This window comes from Mustela nigripes, chromosome 1 (genome assembly GCF_022355385.1).
Source record: "Mustela nigripes isolate SB6536 chromosome 1, MUSNIG.SB6536, whole genome shotgun sequence".
In the NCBI taxonomy this organism is placed as follows: Eukaryota; Metazoa; Chordata; class Mammalia; order Carnivora; family Mustelidae; genus Mustela; species Mustela nigripes.
Genome location: NC_081557.1, coordinates 190835246 through 190855148, shown reverse-complemented (window position 1 = coordinate 190855148; position 19903 = coordinate 190835246).

Here is a 19903-nt window from a genome sequence, read left to right as displayed (position 1 = left end):
TCTCTCTTTCTGCCTGCCTCTCCATCTACTTGTGATTTCTCTCTGTCAAATAAATAAATATAATCTTTAAAAAAAAAAAAAAGAGGAGGTCGTATAGTGCCTAGGGCCTGGTGCTTCAGGGGGTATCTCCAGTGTGTGCTGCATGGCACTCTGTTAGTATGTTTTGCCTGCTCAATCCTTCAGGTCAGTTGTCTGAAGAGGTTTCCCTTGCCTGCTACAGGCAGTGTTTGGTCTGTGGGCTGAATGTAATAAGTTTTAACTAGGTGTACTCTGGTCTGCTTGTGAAATGATCTGTCACTACCTCCACCAGAACTGAGGTGCTGCAAAACTCTCTGATCAGGAAATGTGGTGTAGTCAGAGGTTTGGGCTGGTCTTATGGGGAAGGGTCCATTGTGTTAGGACTGAGGCAAGCTTGACTGAGAAGGAAAGTTCCACCACAGCATAAAGAAGGGGGTTTAGTTATGCAAGTTAGGCAGCCAATGTTGGCACTGAGCTGCTTCCCACAGGTGGCTCTGTGCTTATGTTGAGAGGAGAGGGAAATGGCATGGCCAGCTTCTTTGTTTCTGGAGATCTTTCTCCATGAATGCTGCTGTTCAAGGATGTGCCCCAACAAGAGCAAATAATCTCCGCATTGTATTCCCCAAACAGTCTTCAGATTGCTCTTTCCAAACCATCTGCCCATGGGTTGTCTGTCTGTCCTCTTTCCAGGAGCAATGCAGCCTCTCTGGGCTCTATCCCAGCCATGTCTGCTGACATTTAAAACTCTAGCCTTTAAACCTCACTAGTTGTAAGAACACACAAAATTCAGCTCCTCTCATTTTCCAAACCTCAGCTTTGGGGAAATGTTAGCCTGTGCATTCCCCTGTGTTCTCGTCTCTCTTGCCTTTCTCTGTGATCATGGCTTTCTTCCCAGACAGCGCTGTGAGGGATTCCTTTCTCCCCTAAACAATGTCTCTGTATTTCCTACCTTCTTTGATGTTGTCTCTTATCTCCTTGATTTGTGGAGTTTATTCCATCAGTCCTTGGATCAATTTCTGGGGTATTTAGTATGATTTAATAGTTATCTAGTTATATTTGTGAGGCAAGTCTTCCACCATTTTCCTGATCCTCAAGGATCTTTTGTATGACTGTCTTTGAATCAACATCTCCCAGAACTCTCCCTGAAATCATCTCCTGAATGTCTTCTTATTAATACCCAATAAAATTTATTGCTCATTGATCATACAGTGAGTTCCAACATATTGTTACCAATTCTTCTGGAATTGTCTCTAATCTCATTAATCAGCCCATAGGTTCTCATCCTTCCTTACTTTAAATGCCATGTTCTTTTAACATTATCTCCATCCATTCCATGAATGGTCATGCAAGTTGTGTCCAAATCAAAGTCAGTGACCAAGGTGATGTAATTAGGGATGAAAATCCAATCAGCACTACTACTTAAGCTATGGATCATGAAGCTGTGCTGTGCTGGAAGAAGGCATTTTTTTTTTTTTTTTAATAATAGTCCTTCCTAGATGGGGCATTCCTTTTTTAAATTTATCCTTCATGAGATGTAGTAGAAGGTATCCATTCTTTTGATATTGTGCTGGTGACAACTGTCAACCATGCCAACCTCCTTTTTCCTCTCATCCTGATCTGGGAAAACTGATAAGAAATCTTGAATGCCCCTCCTTTGATGAGGAGGTAAAACCACATAGCACTTTGCCCACAGGCAACCCTCATTCTGGCCTCATGCCCTAATCACTATTAAAAAAACACCTCCAAAGTCAGCCTCATGGCCTCTCAAACCATTTTCAATCCTGCTTGGATACCACCATATTTGCCATTATATGATTTTAAATGAATATATTCATTCTTTCTTGGTGCATATGTATTGTCATCAGTCTTAACATTTAAACCAGATTTTGGGGAAGTGTCTATTCTGTTTCTGTAGAATGGTCACAACAGAGGTGAAGCTTTTTTTCTCAATTCCCACAAAGGCCCACTATATGCTACAAATGCATAATATGGTTATACTAGGAAAAATGGCTACAAAAAGGGAAGGCAAAATGTTACAGAAATAAACAATGAGAACAGACAAAAGTAGTGTAAGATAAAATCAAGTGTGACTTGGAAACAAGATACCTGTGACTAGGAGAAAGCAGAATCCACAAATCCTTGAATTATAGGAGGACCCAAGTGACAGTTAAAGCAGTTGTTCTATTGTCAGGAAAGGATTTCCTCTGTCATGTTTCTCTAGGGAAATGAAGATATTGGACATAGACTGGGGGAGCTGAGGCCACTGATTTTGTTGCCATTATGAAGATTCTGATGCTTTTCCAGACTCCTTTCCAGAGTTTGGCCAGGTGTATACTATTACATTATTATAGAACTTTTACTATGTTTTAGGCATTAGGCCTTATTACATTTATTCTCTAATTTTCAGTTTGTGGCTTGAAGCTATGTAATAAGAATTTTTATTTTGTCTTTTATTAGGTATTTTTTTCTTATTGTATTTCTATCTATTAAAGAATAAATCTTGTTAAAAGACTGACATATTAGCCTGTGGGTTTTCATTGTTGAAGCAAATTTATTTTCTGGTTCATTTAATGATAATCAAATTATAGACACAGATAAAAAGTGAAAGGCAAGTTATTCAATCTAGCAAGACCAAGACTGCCACAGTCCAGACCTGAGGCTACAAATTACTTCTGTTGAAGTGATTTAAAAAGCTATCCCTTCCTTTTACAGTTGAAATTGTGTTTGTACAAATGAAGTTTTCCCTCCATTGACTTTGATCACTACATAGATGAAGATAATAATTTGAAAATTTAGACAAATCAATAAAAAAGGTAAATATTATGTTGGGGATCTCTAAACAAAATAACTGAATGTTCATTTTTCAGCCACCAGAGTAATCACTAGAGTAATCAATGTTATTCTCTAATTGTAGATAACTACTAAGCCTTCATTTACCTGAATAAAAACTAGAAATTAACTGCATATGTGATATGGATGTCACAGAAATTTTGAAAAATTTAAGCTATTCTATTTGTAGACTTTTCAATTACTAGGACAAGAAAACTGTTATTCTAATAAATCTAAGAGGTATTCTTCATGCTTCTCCTAGCCTATTTTATTTGTGTTTTGTTAATTTCCATCTGTGTTTTCAATTTAGTTTTATCATCCATTATGTTCATTATCTTTATTCTTGTACAGTACATTATTGTATTTTACCAATATCTTATCCCTTTGTGGTTTTAAATCATCATCCATCATCATTTGAAGAAAAATAAATGTTTTATGTAGAAAACAGGGTTTGCTTAAGATCCCTGAACTAGACATCAAAAGACATGACTTTTAATCCAGTACCTATCCTCAAGCAATATATACAGCAGGTAAATAGTAAAGATTTGAAATCCAAACTATAAAATTTAGGGTAGGAATTACCTATTCCACTTTATCCATTACGTACTAATTTATTTTGATAATACCTGTTACTCCTCTTTTAAAAAAGGCTTTCCATTTTGTAATTGATATATTTTGTAGAAAAACCTAACCTTAAGGAGATACTTCACATGCCTACTATTTTACTCTGAAAATGCATGCTTCATTTTACTTTAGCTATTTGCTATTCAACAAGATCCTGCTATATACTGATGAGAAATTTAAAAACAACAACAACAACAAAAGCTTGAAGAGACAATAATGGATGGAATGTTGACTAAAACAAGTTAACTCTCTCTGAATGATCTGAATCACCACCAACAATCGAGATAATTTGTAATAAGAAACTTAGGATTTCAAAACTTGACCGAAAGTAATACTTATATGTAAATGAGATTAAATAACTGATAATTTTTTAAAAACCTTCATATAAAATGTATAACTGTATATGAGACTTTATAGTCTATTATATTTCATTGCATTTAATTTTTCCCTAACTTTGTGATTTATAGAAAAATCCTTCAGCTTAAAATTAAAACAATTTCTCTCTCTCTCTCTCTCTCACACACAAACACACACTGTAGAGAAAGTTCCATGAACTCAAACTTTTCAATTATTAGGTGAAAGCTAGAAACTGATGTCTTAAATTGTTTTTTGTATTTGGATTGCCTCCCCCCCCCACAATTCTCTTCCCAGAATGGGGGGCGGGCAGAGAGGTCAACTTTACCAGATCTGGTTGATCAAATCTTCAATTTTGATTAATGACATTGAGCTCTGGTTATAAATAACAGAATATTGCATCACTCCTTCTCCCTTTTAGGTCATCTTCCTTTCCCTCATGGGGTCTATGAAGAAAGTCTAAATCTCTGCAACCAAAGGGATGGAAATAAATGTTATTTTTATGGATATGACTTAAAAAGAATGAAATCAGATCGATATGTAGTAAAGAAGAAACAAATAACATTCTGGGTCTTTTTATTCATTTTTAGATGTAAGAATTACAGTTTAATAATGTTCAATTTTGACACATGTTTATTCACATGTCTCTGGTTTTCTTATTTTTCGTCTTTTAATTATTCCAACCTCAGACCATTCATACAGCTATACTATGCTTTGTTTTCTAATTCTATTCCAAACATGTTGTCCTCTGTAATGTCATCCTTATTGCAACCTGTATCTTCAGAGCATTTATATTTCAAAAGATATAAATAATTTTATAACATATGCAATAATATGTTTGTGATAATTCTTTTGAGGCATAATAAAATGTAGTAAACTGTTATCATTATATCTTTAAAATGACAAAAGTTAAATCATTTCTTTCAGAAGTTGTGTCACAGAATTTTCAGAGAAATTATATTCTTTCATTCATCAAATATTTTTTTGGTTGAAGTCAGGTAATTCTGAATCATGAATTCTTGGCCTGAAACACAGTTTACATATTTTAAGGCACCATTATTCAGTGTGGTTGCGAAAAAATAAAATTCTATAATGTCTTAGCTGTTCATCCACAAATACTATTTGCCTTAGTCATGAATAAGTTCAAATTATATGATTTATGTGTAAACTGGAGAGTTCAAGAATTGCATTTATTTATACCGACCATAATTTAAATAATTACTTCAGATAGAATTACTTGGACAAAATATTCACTTCTTACTACTTACTATAAACTATCAAAATGTAATCCAGCATATCTGTGTTCCTAAAGGTGGGTTTATCCTATACGTTGTCCAAGAATAATAATAACTTTAACAACTATTATAATCTCTGAAGTAGGCACCAGGCTACTTGCCACATTAATACCTCTTTTATTTTCCACATCCATACTACATACTATTGCCATCCCCCATCGACCTAAGAAAAATACTGAACCCAAGAGAAATGGTGTAGTGTCCCTAAGGTTACACACCTAGAAAGGTGGTGAACCAGTATATTTGAAACAATTAATAACTGATTATAATATTTTGTTTTTGATACCTACCACTTAACACTAAGATTATCATTTTATGATTTGAGAATTCTTCATACATTAATTCACCTTTGTAAATATATACATACACATCATTTTAATTTTGTGTTTTTTTGTGAAAACATTTAAAAAATACATTAATCTTTCCTTGTGTTTTATTTATTGTGACTATAATATTATTTTCTACCAATAAACTACATAAATATTCAATAATATTATTTTCCATATGTTTTATTTTATCAACTGATTAACATTTTTTTTACTTTTTAAAAAAATTTTATTTATTCATTTGAGAGAGAGAGGGAGATCACATACACAGGGGAGAGGCAGAGGAAGAAAAAGAAGCAGACTCCCCACTGAGCATGAAGCCAGAGGCAGGCTTTATCCCAAGACCCTGGGATTATGACCTGAGCTAAAAGTAGATGCTTAACTGACTGAGCCCCAAGCCACCCCTATCTAACCTATTTTTAATGTGTTTTTTACCACAATAACCATGAAATGAGATTTAGTAATATAGGGATATTGAATCATGAAAGAAATATCAGGATAACAGTTCCTTCTCACTTAAATAGAAGGAAAAATTTGGAAAAAATCTAATATTGATATGGAAAATAGCTGTTAAGACATTAATTAATTATGACCATTCTGACATTAGTTAAAACAAAGACATAAAGTAAATATCATCTGGCTTTCCTGAAATAAATAATCATATAAAATTATGACATTTAACATCACAATGTATAGTCCCAGTACTTATTACATTTTAAAATTTTATTTATTTAAAATACCCAATTTCTTTTTTTCCCAATTTCTTTTTCATTGTAAGTTTTCTAGAAATGCTGACTTGAATGCCTTTAACAAATAAAACTGTAAATACCATACCTATATACCTTGGCATACACCTGTTGAAGTTTAAATCAAATACTACTAATATTTTCATTCTCTCTCTAACCCAAATAACTAAATTATCTTTTATTTGATCATAAATTATTTTCTGTATTATCCAACATTATTTTCACAATCCCTTGAGAATCAATTGCTTCTTATCAAGTTCTTACTTCACATTCCTCTCTCTGAACCTGACACACTCTTTATTCATCAAACGTTCATTCATTCCCTCAGTGTTTTATGAATGCAGTAGAAGGGCCAAGAACAATACTTGACACTGGTAAAACAAAGATGAGTAAGACACAAACTTTGCCTTAATTATCTACAAGTCTCTGAAGGAGATAGACATGCAAAAATAAATAAATAAATAACAGGGAATTTAAACAAATTCTTAGTAAATTACAGAAAAAAGAGCTTCAAATCTGGAGAAATAAAATGTTTTCCAAAGAAGTAACATTTTAGTACAATCTTAAGAATTTTCCAGTCAACAGGAGAAAATGCATTCCAAGAAAATTGAACAATAGGTGCATATGCAGAGAATCCTACAAATTATAGGAGAAGGAGATGAGAGATAAAATCTGTACAGAGGCCTAAAAATCAGATACCATGCATCAGACCTAAACTATTTAGATACTTTTTTATTCTTAATTATAAGATCTCTTAATTAAAAAAAATATTGTCATATAACTTGTGAAGATATATAAACGGAGTAAAAATTACTATATAGCTCTTATAATAGAGAAGATGTGGAAAGATGAGTTCATTTTAATACTTTTTTTAATTAAATGTATTTATTTTCAGCATAACAGTATTCTTTTTTTTTTTTACCACACACAGTGCTCCATGCAATCTGTGCCCTCTATAATACCCACCACCTGGTACCCCAACTTCCCACACCCCTGCCACTTCAAACCCCTCAGACTATTTTTCAAAGTCCTTAGTCTCTCATGGTTCACCTCCCCTTCCAATTTACCTCAACTCCCTTCTCCTCTCTAACTCCCCATGTCCTCCATGCTATTTGTTATGCTCCACAAATAAGTAATACTATATGATAATTGACTCTCTCTGCTTGACTTATTTCACTCAGCATAATCTCTTACAGTACTGTCCATGTTGCTACAAAAGTTGGGTATTCATCCTTTCTGATGGAGGCATAATACTCCATAGTGTTTATGGAACACATTTTCCTTATCCATTCGTCCCTTGAAGGGCATCTTGGTTCATTCCATAGTTTGGCGACCATGGCCATTGCTGATATAAACATTGGGGTACAGATGGCCCTTCTTTACACTACATCTATATCTTTGGGGGAAATACCCAGGAGTGCTATTGCAGGGTCATAGGGAAGTTCTATTTTTAATTTCTTGAGGAATCACCACACTGTTCTCCAAAGAGGCTGCACCAACCTGCATTACCACCAACAATGTAAGAGGTTTCCCCTTTATCCACATCTCCTCCAACACATGTTGTTTCCTGTCTTGTTAATTTTGGCCATTCTAACTGGTGTAAGGTGATATCTCAAGGTGGTTTTAATTTGAATCTCCCTGAGGGCTAGTGATGATGAACATTTTTTTCATGTGTCTAATAGCCATTTGTATGTCTTGATTGGAGAAGTGTCTGTTCATATCTTCTGCCCATTTTTTTATATGATTGCCTGTGTTGCGTGTGTTGAGTTTGAGGAGTTCATTATAGATCCTAAATATCAACCTTTTGTCTGTACTGTCATTTGCAAATATCTTCTCCCATTCCGTGGGTTGCCTCTTTGTTTTCTTGACTGTTTCCTTTGCTGTGCAGAAGCTTTTGATTTTGATGAAGTCCCAAAAGTTTATTTGTGCTTTTGTTTCCTTTGCCTTTAAAAGAAGTACTGTGGCTGATATCGAAGAGATTACTGCCTATGTTCTCCTCTAGGATTCTGATGGATTCCTGTCTCACGTTGAGGTCTTTTATCCATTGAGAGTTTATCTTTATGTACTGTGTGAGAGAATGGTCGATTTTCATTCTTCTACATGTAGCTGTCCAGTTTTCCCAGCACCATTTATTGAAGAGACTGACGTTTTTCCACTGTATATTTTTTCCTGTTTTGTAGAAGATTAATTAACCATAGAGTTGAGGGTCCATATCTGGGCTCTCTACTCTGTTCCACTGGTCTATGTGTCAGTTTTTATGCCAGTACCATGTAGTCTTGGTGACCACAGCTTTGTAATAAAGCTTGAAATCAGGTAATATGACACCCCCAGTTTTATTTTTGTTTTCCAACATTTCCTTAGCAACTCGGGGTCTCTTCTGATTCCATACAAATTTCTGGATTATTTGCTCTAGCTCTTTGAAGAATACTGGTGGAATTTTGATCGGAATGGCTTTAAAAGTATAGATTGCTCTAGGCAGTATAGACATGTTAATAATGTTTATTTTTCCTATTCAAGAGCATGGAATGGTTTTCCATCTTTTTGTCTTCTTCAGATTCCTTCATGAGTGTTCTGTAGTTCCTCAAGTACAGATCCTTTACCTCTTTAGTTAGGTTTATTCCCAGGTATCTTATGGTTCTTGGTGCTATAGTAAATGGAATTGATTCTCTAATTTCCCTTTCTGTATTTTCATTGTTAGTGTATAGGAAAGCCACTGATTTCTGCACATTGACTTTGTATCCTGCCACTTTGCTGAATTGCTGTATGAGTTCTAGTAGTTTGGGGGTGGAGTGTTTTGGGTTTTCCATATAAAGAATCATGTCATCTGTGAAGAGAGAGAGAGTTTGACTTCTTCATGGCCAATTTGGGTACCTTTTATTTCTCTTTGCTGTCTGATTGCTGTTGCTAGGACTTCTAATACTATGTTGAACAAGAGTAGTGAAAGTGGGCATCCTTGTCTTGTTCCTGATCTCAAGGAACAAGACATGAGGATGATATTTGCTGTGGGTCTTTCATAGACAGATTTTATGAAGTTCAGGAATGTTCCCTCTATCCCTATACTTTGACGCATTTTAATCAGGAATTGATGCTGGCTTTTGTCAAATGCTTTTTCGGCATCAATTGAGAGGACTGTGTGGTTCTTCTCTCTTATCATATTAATTTGTTCTATCACATTGATTGATTTGCAAATGTTGAACCATCTTCGTAGCCCAGGGATGAATCCCACCTGGTCATGGTGGATAATCTTTTTAATGTGCTGTTGGATCATGTTTGCTAGGATCTTTTTGAGAATCTTAGCATCCATATTCATCAGTGATATTGGTCTGAAATTCTCCTTTTTGGTAGGGTCTTTGCCTGGCTTGGGGATCAGGATCATGCTGGCTTCATAGAAAGAGTCTGGAAGGTTTCCTTCTGTTTCAATTTTTTGAAACAGCTTTAGGAAAATAGGTGTTATTTCTTCTTTGAAAGTTTGGTAGAATACCCCAGGGAATCCATCAGGTCCTGGGCTCTTGTTTTTTGGGAGGTTTTTGATTACTGCTTCAATCTTGTTACTAGATATCAATCTATTCAGGTTGTCGATTTCTTCCTGGTTCAATTTTGGGAGTTTATAGTTTTCCAGGAATGCATCCATTTCATCAAGGTTGCTAAGCTTATTGGCATATAATTGTTGATAATAACTTCTGATGACTGTTTCTACTTCCTTGGTGTTAGTTGTGATCTCTCCCTTTTCATTCATCATTTTATGAATTTGGGCTTTCTCTCTTTTCTTTTGGATTAGTGTGGCCAGTGGCTTATCGATCTTATTGATTCTTTCAAAAAACCAACTTCTAGTTTCATTGATATGTTCTACTGTATCTTTGGTTTCTACCTCATTGATCTCGGCTCTAATCTTGATGATTTCCCTTCTTATGTGTGGAGTTGGTTTGATTGGTTCTTGATTCTCCAGTTCTTTAAGGTGTAGAGAAAGCTGCTGTGTTCTGGATTTTTCAGTTTTTTTGAGGGAGGCTTGGATGGCTATGTATTTCCCCCTTAGGACCGCCTTTGCTGTATCCCATAGGTTTTGGACTGAAGTATCTTCATTCTCATTGGTTTCCATGAATTGTTTCAGTTATTCTTTGATCTCCTGGTTGATCCAAGCATTCTTAAGCAAGGTGGCATTTAGTTTCCAGGTGTTTGAGTTCCTTCTGAACTTCTCCTTGTGATTAAGCTCCAGTTTCAAAGCACTGTGATCTGTATGCAGGGAATTATCTCAGTCTTTTGGTATCTGTTGAGTCCTGATTTTTGACCCAGTATGTGGTCTATTCTTGAGAAGGTTCCATGTGCACTTGAGAAGAATGAGTATTCTGTTGTTTCAGGGTGGAATGTTCTGTATATATCTATGAGGTCCATCTGTTCCAATGTGTCATTCAATGCTCTTGTTTCTTTATTGATTTTCTGCTTCGATGATCTATTTCTGAGAGAGGCATATTAAGATCTCCTACGATTAGCGTATTCATATCAATATGACTCTTTATCTTGATTAACAGTTTTCTTATGTAATTGGCTGCTCCCATATTGGGGGCATCGATATTTACAATTGTTAGATCATCTTGGTGGATAGTCCCTTTAAGGATTATGTAGTGTCCTTCTGTATCTCTGACTACAGTCTTTAGTTTAAAATCTAATTTATCTGATATGAGAATTGCTACCCCAGCCTTCTTTTGAAGCCCATTGGCATGAAACATGCTTCTCCATCCCTTCACTTTCAGTCTGGGTTTATCTTTAGGTTCAAAATGGGTCTCTTGTAGACAACATATGGATAGGTCCTGTCGTTTTATCCAATCTGCAACCCTGTGCCATTTTATGGGTGCATTTAGGCCATTCACATTGAGAGTGATTATTGATAGATACGTTTTTATTCACATTGAGTTACCTTTGAAGTCTTTCTTTCTGTAGATTGTCTCTATATTTCTGTTCAATGCTATTCTTAGGACTTTTCCTCTTTTATAGAACCCCCCTTAATATTTCCTGCAGTGTCGGCTTGGTGGTTGCATAGTCTTTTCAGCCTTGCCGGTCTTGGAAACTCTTTTTCTCTCCATCCATTTTGAATGTCAGTCTTGCTGGATAAAGTATTATTGGCTGCATGTTCTTCTCATTTAGTGCCCTGAATATATCTTGCCAGCCTTTTCTGGCTTGCCAGGTCTCTGTGGACAGGTCTGATGTTATTCTGATGGGCTTTCCTCTGTAAATAAGGAGCCTCTTTGCCCTAGCGGCTTTCAAGAGATGATACCTACAATTATAATTCCTCTATTTGACTCTCAGGTGTCTTGATGTTTTTTTTTGGAATGTATCATCTTGGGTGGAGACCGTTCAGCCTCTAGTACATAAACGCTGGTTCCATTCGCGAGATTGGGAAAATTTTTATGAAGGACTTGTTCCACTATATCTTCTAGACTTCTTTCTTTCTCCTCCCCTTCCAGGATTCCAATAATTCTGATGTTGGAACGTTTCATGGCATCATTTATTTCCCTGATTCTGTTTTCGTGGTTTCTAAGCTGTTTGTTCCAGGCTTCCTCCTGATCCTTTCTCTCTATCTGTTGTCCTCCAGATCACTAATTCTATCTTGTCTCAGTTACCCTAGCTTTGAGAGAGTTTAGATTAGATTGGAACTCATTGAGAGCATTGTGAACCTCCTCCCTGGTAGCTTTAAGCTCCGCCCTAACATTGTGAACATCCTGTCTGGTCGCTTTCAGCTTGGCCCTAATCAATTCTGTTTGGTCATCCATGGCTTTCTCCAACCTAGCTATTGCCTGGATAATTGTTAGCCTGAATTCTCTTTCCGACATATTGTCTATGTTGATATCTGTTAGCTCTGTTGCAGAAGGTCCATCCTCTGTATTTTTCTTCTGTTGGGCATTTCTCCTCCTAGTCATTCTGGTGGGAGATGACTGAACAGATGTAGCTGGATGTATTAACCATGGTGCAGTCAAGGTGCACCCTGGAACACTTCTGAGCAATCAGGATTCCCCACCCAAACAAGAGACAAAAGAAAAGAAAAAGAAAAAGAAAAAAAGAGAGATAGAGAAAAAGACAGGAAAGAAAGGGAAGATGAAAGAGAAGGTTCAGCCCAAATGGGCCCCAAAGTAAGATTTATGAAGTAGACAAACAAAAACAGACAAACATAAAGACTGATAAAAGTATATGACAAGAATAAAAAATATATATATATATATATATATATATATATATATATATATGTAAATAAAGGAAGAACCTCATTAAAAAGAACCCCAAGTGTAAGATTTATATACTATCAGGTCAAACACAAAAACACAGAAACACTTGTGGAAAAAAAAGATGGGAGAGTGGTTATAAATTCTCAGTGTGTGCGAGGAAGGTTGTTTTGATTCTTCCTGGATGTATCTTGATATCTTTGTTAAAGGACTCAACTTTACTAAGATATAGGGGGATTAAAAATTAGTTTACCTATAGGGGTAGTATTGATTGGGGAAAGGGGATTACTTTGAAGTTTAACTCTATATGAATATTAGAAGATAAAAATAAAAAGGAATGAACTAGACTAAACTAAACTAAAATTTTAAAAAAAGAAGGAATTCATAAAATGGAAATGCAAAAAAAAAAAAAAACAAAACATAGGTGTATGTATCAAAAAGTTCAGGTTAGAAGGTTATTACAGAATTTGATGTACTGGACAGCTCGCTGTGATGGTTATTAGGTTAAAAAAATTACCTATGTATAAAAAAAATGAACCAGAATAGTAGGAATGAATGAAAAATAAAAGTTTTCCTATGAAGTAGTGGTTGTTCTCTCGTAGTTCTTTTTTTTTCCTCTTTTTTTTTTTTTTTTCTTTCTTGGTTTGTTTTCTGGGGGAGGGGCCTGCCACGTGGTTTTTCAGTCAGTGACATTCCCTGACTTAAGTCCTCCTGCCCCCCTTAAGGGGGTGGGCTCTGAGGAAACTGTTTTTTTTTTTTTTTTCAGGCTTTTGTTCTATGGTGGTTTTTATGTTTGTTCACTTTTTTTTTTCTCACTTTGACCGCTTTTGATGGTTTTTGTAGCTTTAGAGGAAAACAAACCGCACCCTGATCTCCCTCTCAGAGAGAAGCCTCAGTCTGGCTGCAGAGCCTAAGTAAGTTTCCCCCTTGGCCGCTGGCAGAGCAGGTTCCAAGTTGCAGTCCCTGGAGACGCAGGATCTTTTGCTTGTACCCAAAGTCAAGGCAGTGGCGGCTGTCTGGGCAGCTCCAGACCAGCAGAAGGTTCCAAGCAGTGATTGCACACTGAGATTTTCCCACTGGCCCTGGCTGGGAGTGCCTGGTCTTTCTGGGTCTAAGAGCACCCCACTTGCGCGCACCAATTTCAGGGGAGGCTGAGGTTCGCGCGTGGGTCTGAGGCTCTGAGAATGGGGCGCAGGTCCGAGAGCACCAGGCTGGGCCTTCGAGCACCTCTCTGGGGGGAGAGTTTGGTGCAGGCTCTGAAACAATGGCGCATATCAAAGGGCACCAGCTGGGCCTTTGTACCTCTCTCAGGGGAGTATCTCAGGCTCTATAGCAGGGCTCCAGAATTCTGCCACCTGGCATGACTCCCATCACCTCACCGGAAATGGACCCCATGTGTTCTCAGGTGCGCTGGAGGCTTAGAGACCAAGAGCTGGTTTCTCTGCCGCACTCTCTCTGCCTCAGCGCCAGGGGAGGCTGTCCTGGGATAGGGGACTTAAGCCCCTGTTTTTAGCCGTCCAGATTCCCACAATCCCCCCCCCCCCCCAGATCCTTTGCTCTTTTGGAGTGCTTTCAACCAGTCTCGAAGTTAATGCTGGTCCCCAGATGCAGGGCACTCTTGCTGGTATTGGGCTATTACTTTCCAACTGGTCGCCTCTGGTGGCTCCCTCCCCCTTTTGTTTATCTTCCAATATCAGTCGCTGTTCCCACTCAGCTTTACCTGTCCACTGGCATCTTCTCCCCCTGTAGAGATCCAGACGTGTATAATTCTGGTCTCAGGCTGATTTCATGGGTGATTGGAGTTCTTTGGTAGGTAATCAGCTCACTTTGGGGTACAAGTTGAAAAGGCGCCTCCTCCTACTTCCCGACCATTTTGCCCCCCCATATTTAATACTTTGTCAATAGATATGAATAAAGTGGGTAGAATCAAAAGATATTGGGTTGACAGATTTTATAGCATTTAGTGACCAATTTGCAAGATTTAGATGATGAAACAGAAATAAGTATCAAAAATGAGTAAAGTATATGTAACAATAACAAAAAAATTTATTGCAGTTTGTGAAATGGCTAAAGGTGAGAATTCTGGTAACTAAGGAAATGAAAAAATTTTTTTGGCAGTGTTTGAATTATTTCTTCCATTTTCTACATGATGAATTTGACATGAAACTGAAGTTTCCAAATGCTTTTTTAAAATGTAATTCTTGCATTTGGGAGTGATTTGATGGTTTCAATATGTATTTACTTATTTATTTATATAAATATTTATTTATATAAATAGTTATTGAATACTTACCATATGCATTGTTATATACTAAATGTGTGTGTGCCCCTTCAAAATTCATATGTTGAAACCCTAATCCCCAGTGTGATGGTAATTGGACAGGGGAGACTTTAAAAGTAATTAAGTAGTGAGAGTGAAGATCTCATGATGAGTTAGTGTCCTTATAAGAAGAGACAGGAAAGAGCCCTCCTTCTTCCATTCCCACCATGTGAGCATACAATAAGATGTCTATCTGCAAACCAGAAAGAGTGCCTTGTAGGACACCAATCAGTTGTGTAGCTTCAAGAACTGTAAGAAATAAATGTTTGCTCTTTCAGATGCCCAGGCCATTGTATTGTTATAGAAGCCCAAACTAAGACATGTCTACCTTATGTTAAATTCACAGGTGAACAAGAGAGATTGATCCTCTTCCTTCTGGTAGCTTATATTTTATTTGGAAGGGAAAATAATAATATATATACAAAGATATAAGCAAGGTAAATTCAGATAATGTGACACACATTTAGAAAAAATGAAACTTTTCAATGTGGTAGAATATGAAAACAGAAACAACGAAGGGTTAGATTTACTCCAGGAGGATCTCTCTATGGAGATGAAAGTGGAACTGAGACTGAAATTATGATAGAAGGAAGCTTCTTCTAGGAAGAGGCGAGTGTAGTATAAATGTGTGTGTTATGTGACTCAGAACAAGTACCTTCTTTCAGGTTCCCATGAAACAGAGATTAGAAATCCAAGAAATTATTGGGGAGTTGCTCTAAGGTACAGCACATGTAGAGGAGTAAAAGAAGTGGAAGTGTGCAGTGAGGAGTTGAACTATAATAGAGTTAAGAGCTCAGTGAGGATCTGTGGAGCTGGGATAGCTAGGTTGTACAAAAGAGCCAGGCCTATATATACCTACTATTAAGCTTAGGTTTCCTTCAGAAAGGCCACAGTCCTGGGTGAAGTGACTCTCTCTGAATGAAGGCATTTTCTGGAGAGGTCTAAGCCTTGAGTCTTAGGAGCCAATGCTGGCAGCAGCTAAGAATATAGGGACCCAATCCTGAAGAGGATCTCATAGAGCACCATAACATCCACTGTAGCAGATGAGGACCATGGTAAAGAGGTTGGATTTTATGTTTAATATCTGCATGAGTATTTCAAGCAAGTGTTAGTCCCAAGCTGAGTTATAGTTAAAAAAAAAAAAAAAATTCCTGGCTACTCTGTATAGTAATCCAGGTGTATGATGATAGTGGCTTAGTCAAGGGTAACAGGACTAGGTAGGCAATAATTAAAAGCTAAAGCTGTGGGTTGGAACTAATTAAACCTCTCGGAGAAAGTGTTAAGCCAAGTGAATTAAGACTAGAACTCGGGAAAACAACATTACCTAAGTCAAGAGAGAAAGAAATAGTAAAAAGTAAAAACAAAAGAACTGTAAGAATTACAAAGTAAACTGAGGCCAAAGGTAAGAAAATGGTATCATGTAAATATTAGTAGTTTTGTGCTTCAAACAAGAATAAAATGATTAACCACATCAAATGCCACAAAGAAATCTAAGATAAAGACAGTCTTTTCCACTTGGTGAGTTTACCTATAGTAGTTTCATACATGCAATGACATGGAAGACACTGTACTAGTTGGAAAAGAAAATGATAGAGGAAGGCAACAGAGAGCACAGAATGATTGACTGGCTATAAGTAAATGGAGAGCAAAAGATTTAATTAAAGTGACAAAGTTAAGAAAGAATTTTTAGTTTGCTATTATGTGTTTTTGTTTTTTTTTAATAAAGATATCTGACTGGGTTTTCTAGCATACACACACAGAAATACCCAGAATACAAAGAGTTGATAAAAGTTCAGTTGATGACAAAGCAGCACTTGGCTTCAAAATCTGATCTCTGTGGCAAAAATCAGGAATTGATTGGATATATGTGGAGCTGGGAAGAACTGTTAGTGAAAAAAGTTCACAGAAAATTAATCCTCTTTCGTTGGAGAAGTAGAAAACAAAATTGAAAGGCATAAAACATTATGAAAGGATGATATCATGATATAACTAGCAGTTGGATTTTTCAAAAATATTAATGTACACATTAAGGATGATATCAGTTATGCTAAGATTTGCAATAAAACACCCAATCATAAACAAACTAAAAATATGATCTTTATTCTGTAAGCAGAGATAGTGGACAAAGACTGCCTTTATATGCATGAACCACTATGTTCTTTAGTTATTAAACTATCTAAGACAATTAAAAACTTATGCAAAATTTGAATTCTTTGACAGAGTTTGGATTTTTTTTTGTTTTTTTTTTTCCCCATTGCTTGCTTACTTCCTCAGCAGTACACTGGCTTTCCATAGTCATAACACATATAAACTCAATAAGAGATATTGGTTTCTACATGTAAATCTTCATCTATAACTTCCACAGTGATTGCATAATGTTATTGGTATTTAGGATAAATAGTAAGTTTAATGTGTATATACTAGACTAAGAGTAGTCTAGCCAACTCACAAAATAGAATTATATCAGAATATTTGTGATTTCCATTTAAATGCTTGAGATTTCACTTGTAATGGGAGATATGGACTCATTTCAGTATGGCATTTTAATTTTGTAACTTTTTAGTAGAATCATTTTTTTTCTTAGCAATATAGCATATTAAAGTACTGTAGCATGAATTATTGCAAACATAAAAGTTGATTTAAAAGAGCTTATGGAAATGATAAAAACTGTGTTTATCTAGCTTGGCTCTTAAAACCTTGAGTGAGCTATTAATATTGACTGGAAATTCAACTATTATTCTACCAATAATTTCTGAGATATAAAAACAACTTAGATGTTATGATTTATAACATGAAGCCTACCTGATTATAAAAGTTCCTTTAATATCAGATGTTATAAATTAATGCTAAAAATGCATGGAAGAATGACAGAAAGACCATTACAAAATTCTATTTTGGATATTATAATAGAGATAATATTCTGCAATTTAGTTTAATGAGTTGCAATTAAGAAACTGTTTCAAGAGTTGCATGTGATTTCTTTTAATTATTAGTTATTAGTTCTTCCTGCATAAGTGTATTTAAAATCACATTATTTGAACTATAGTACATGATAAAAACTCTTCAGTGTATTAATATATCTTATGGACTATATAGATCAGTAAAATTTAAAAGGAAACACAGCACTTTTAATTCCTAGTACTTATGAGAAGAATATGATCATTTTAACCTATTACTTGTGAAATGCAGAGAACACATACATTTACAGGTAATTTGAGTATACTTTGTATACTAAGAGATATAATATTGAATTTTTATCCATTCAAAAGGCCTGCAATTAAATAGTTATCCCAAGTCAAATATTTAAAATAACTGATTAAGTGAATAACTTAATCAGTTATTTTACTATTTTTTTTGGTTAGGGCTGCCATAACAGAATATCACAGATTAGGTGGCTTGAGCAAGTGAAATTTATTCTGTCATGTTCCTAGAAGGCAGAAGTCCAAGATCAAGATGCTGAAGGGCTGGTTATTGATGAAGTCTCTCTTTCTTACTTGTAGATGAACACCTTCTCACTATGTTCTCACATGATCTTTTCTCTATACAGTTGTAGAGAGAAAGAGATTGCTGGTGTCTCTTCTTCTTTTTATAAAGACCTCAGTCCATCCTTATGACCTCATTTAGCCTTAATTACCTCCTTCAAGGCCCATCTCTAAATATAGTCACCTGGGAGTTAGGTCTATGAAATATGAAATTTGAGGGAACAGCATTCAGTCCATAGCACTATGGTAAATAATCTTTCACAGGTAGATGAAGAAAATATTATTATAGGATCCCATAACAGAATAGATTTATATTGCATTTCAGAGGAAGAGAAAAAAACCACCGAATTAACTTTGATTTTGGAATTTAAAAAGAAACATTTCCTACCTTCATCCTATAGCAGACATAGCATATAGCCTTGAAAAATTAAAAAGTGTGTAAAATATAAAAGCAATATTATTATATTTCATATTCTGCTTGGATATATAGTAAATCATGAATTAACTAATTGTCAAAGCAAATACGTAGTTTTACTAAATGGGGAAAATATCTTAATGTCTGAACCATTAAAAATAGAATCTTCATTAAACTTCCTGTGAACTACATCTAATTTAATATCAAACTAGAATAGTTTGACCACAGAAAATGATAGAAATATAAAATATTGCAATAAGGGATATATATATATATTTTTTTTTTCTTAATAAAGGCAGACTGCCACATGCAGCAGCTCATTTGGATGTGTCTGGAGTTTTGGAAGCTTGATTCTTCCACTTTCTCCTGAGAACTTGTTTGGAAATTCTGTCATGAAAGCATGGCTATGCTGGAAAATGGTCCTCTTCTATTGGGGAAGGTCTTCCTCTTCAACTCAGTGCACTGCTTCAATAGAGATGCACGCAGAGCTGTGAGGGAAAGAGGGGGCACCTGTCTAGCCAACCAGATCAGCTGATTCAACCCTGCTGATCAATAGAGTGGCAGATGTCACAGCCAGATCAACCTTACATCCACATTCAACATTCTTAATGTCATATATTTATCATTCATGCTCCATTTTATACAAAAAATGGTAGAGTTTAAAATTTATATAAAAGAAAATTCATTATACAAAACCATCCTTCCCTTATATAAATTATGGTTATATTAAAAATTGTTTAAAGAATTATTTAAATTCTTCTCCCATAACTCTACTTGTATATTGCAGCATCACTAACATTTAACAGCCCTTTATGCATATTGAGAACTCGATAAGCATATGTTGAAAGATGAACATATTTTATCATGACTAAGTTTAAGTGGAGGGTCAGACCATTTGTACTCATATATTCTAGAACCTTTGAAAATTATTTTTGGCACCATGCACATTTCTTGATGTTCTCAACTGACACTTGGCACACTTTGTAATTTCCATATGGAGAGGCTTCTTTTTTCCTCACCTATTTAAACTTTCCTTGTGATGGTGTCTCCAAATAACCTCACCCAATTATGTTAACTCCTCTACTTCAAATAATATATTTGCATGCTACAAATGTTCACAGAATACTGTGTCAGTATTAGCGCTACTAACTGGCAGTAGTATTTCTATTACTAGATGGTAGTAATAATACCATATGTGTATGTGTGTGTATCTCCCCCAAAGATGAAAATCAAAGATGTCTGTTCATTGTTTTTTTTAGCACTATTCAACTTTATGTTCCAC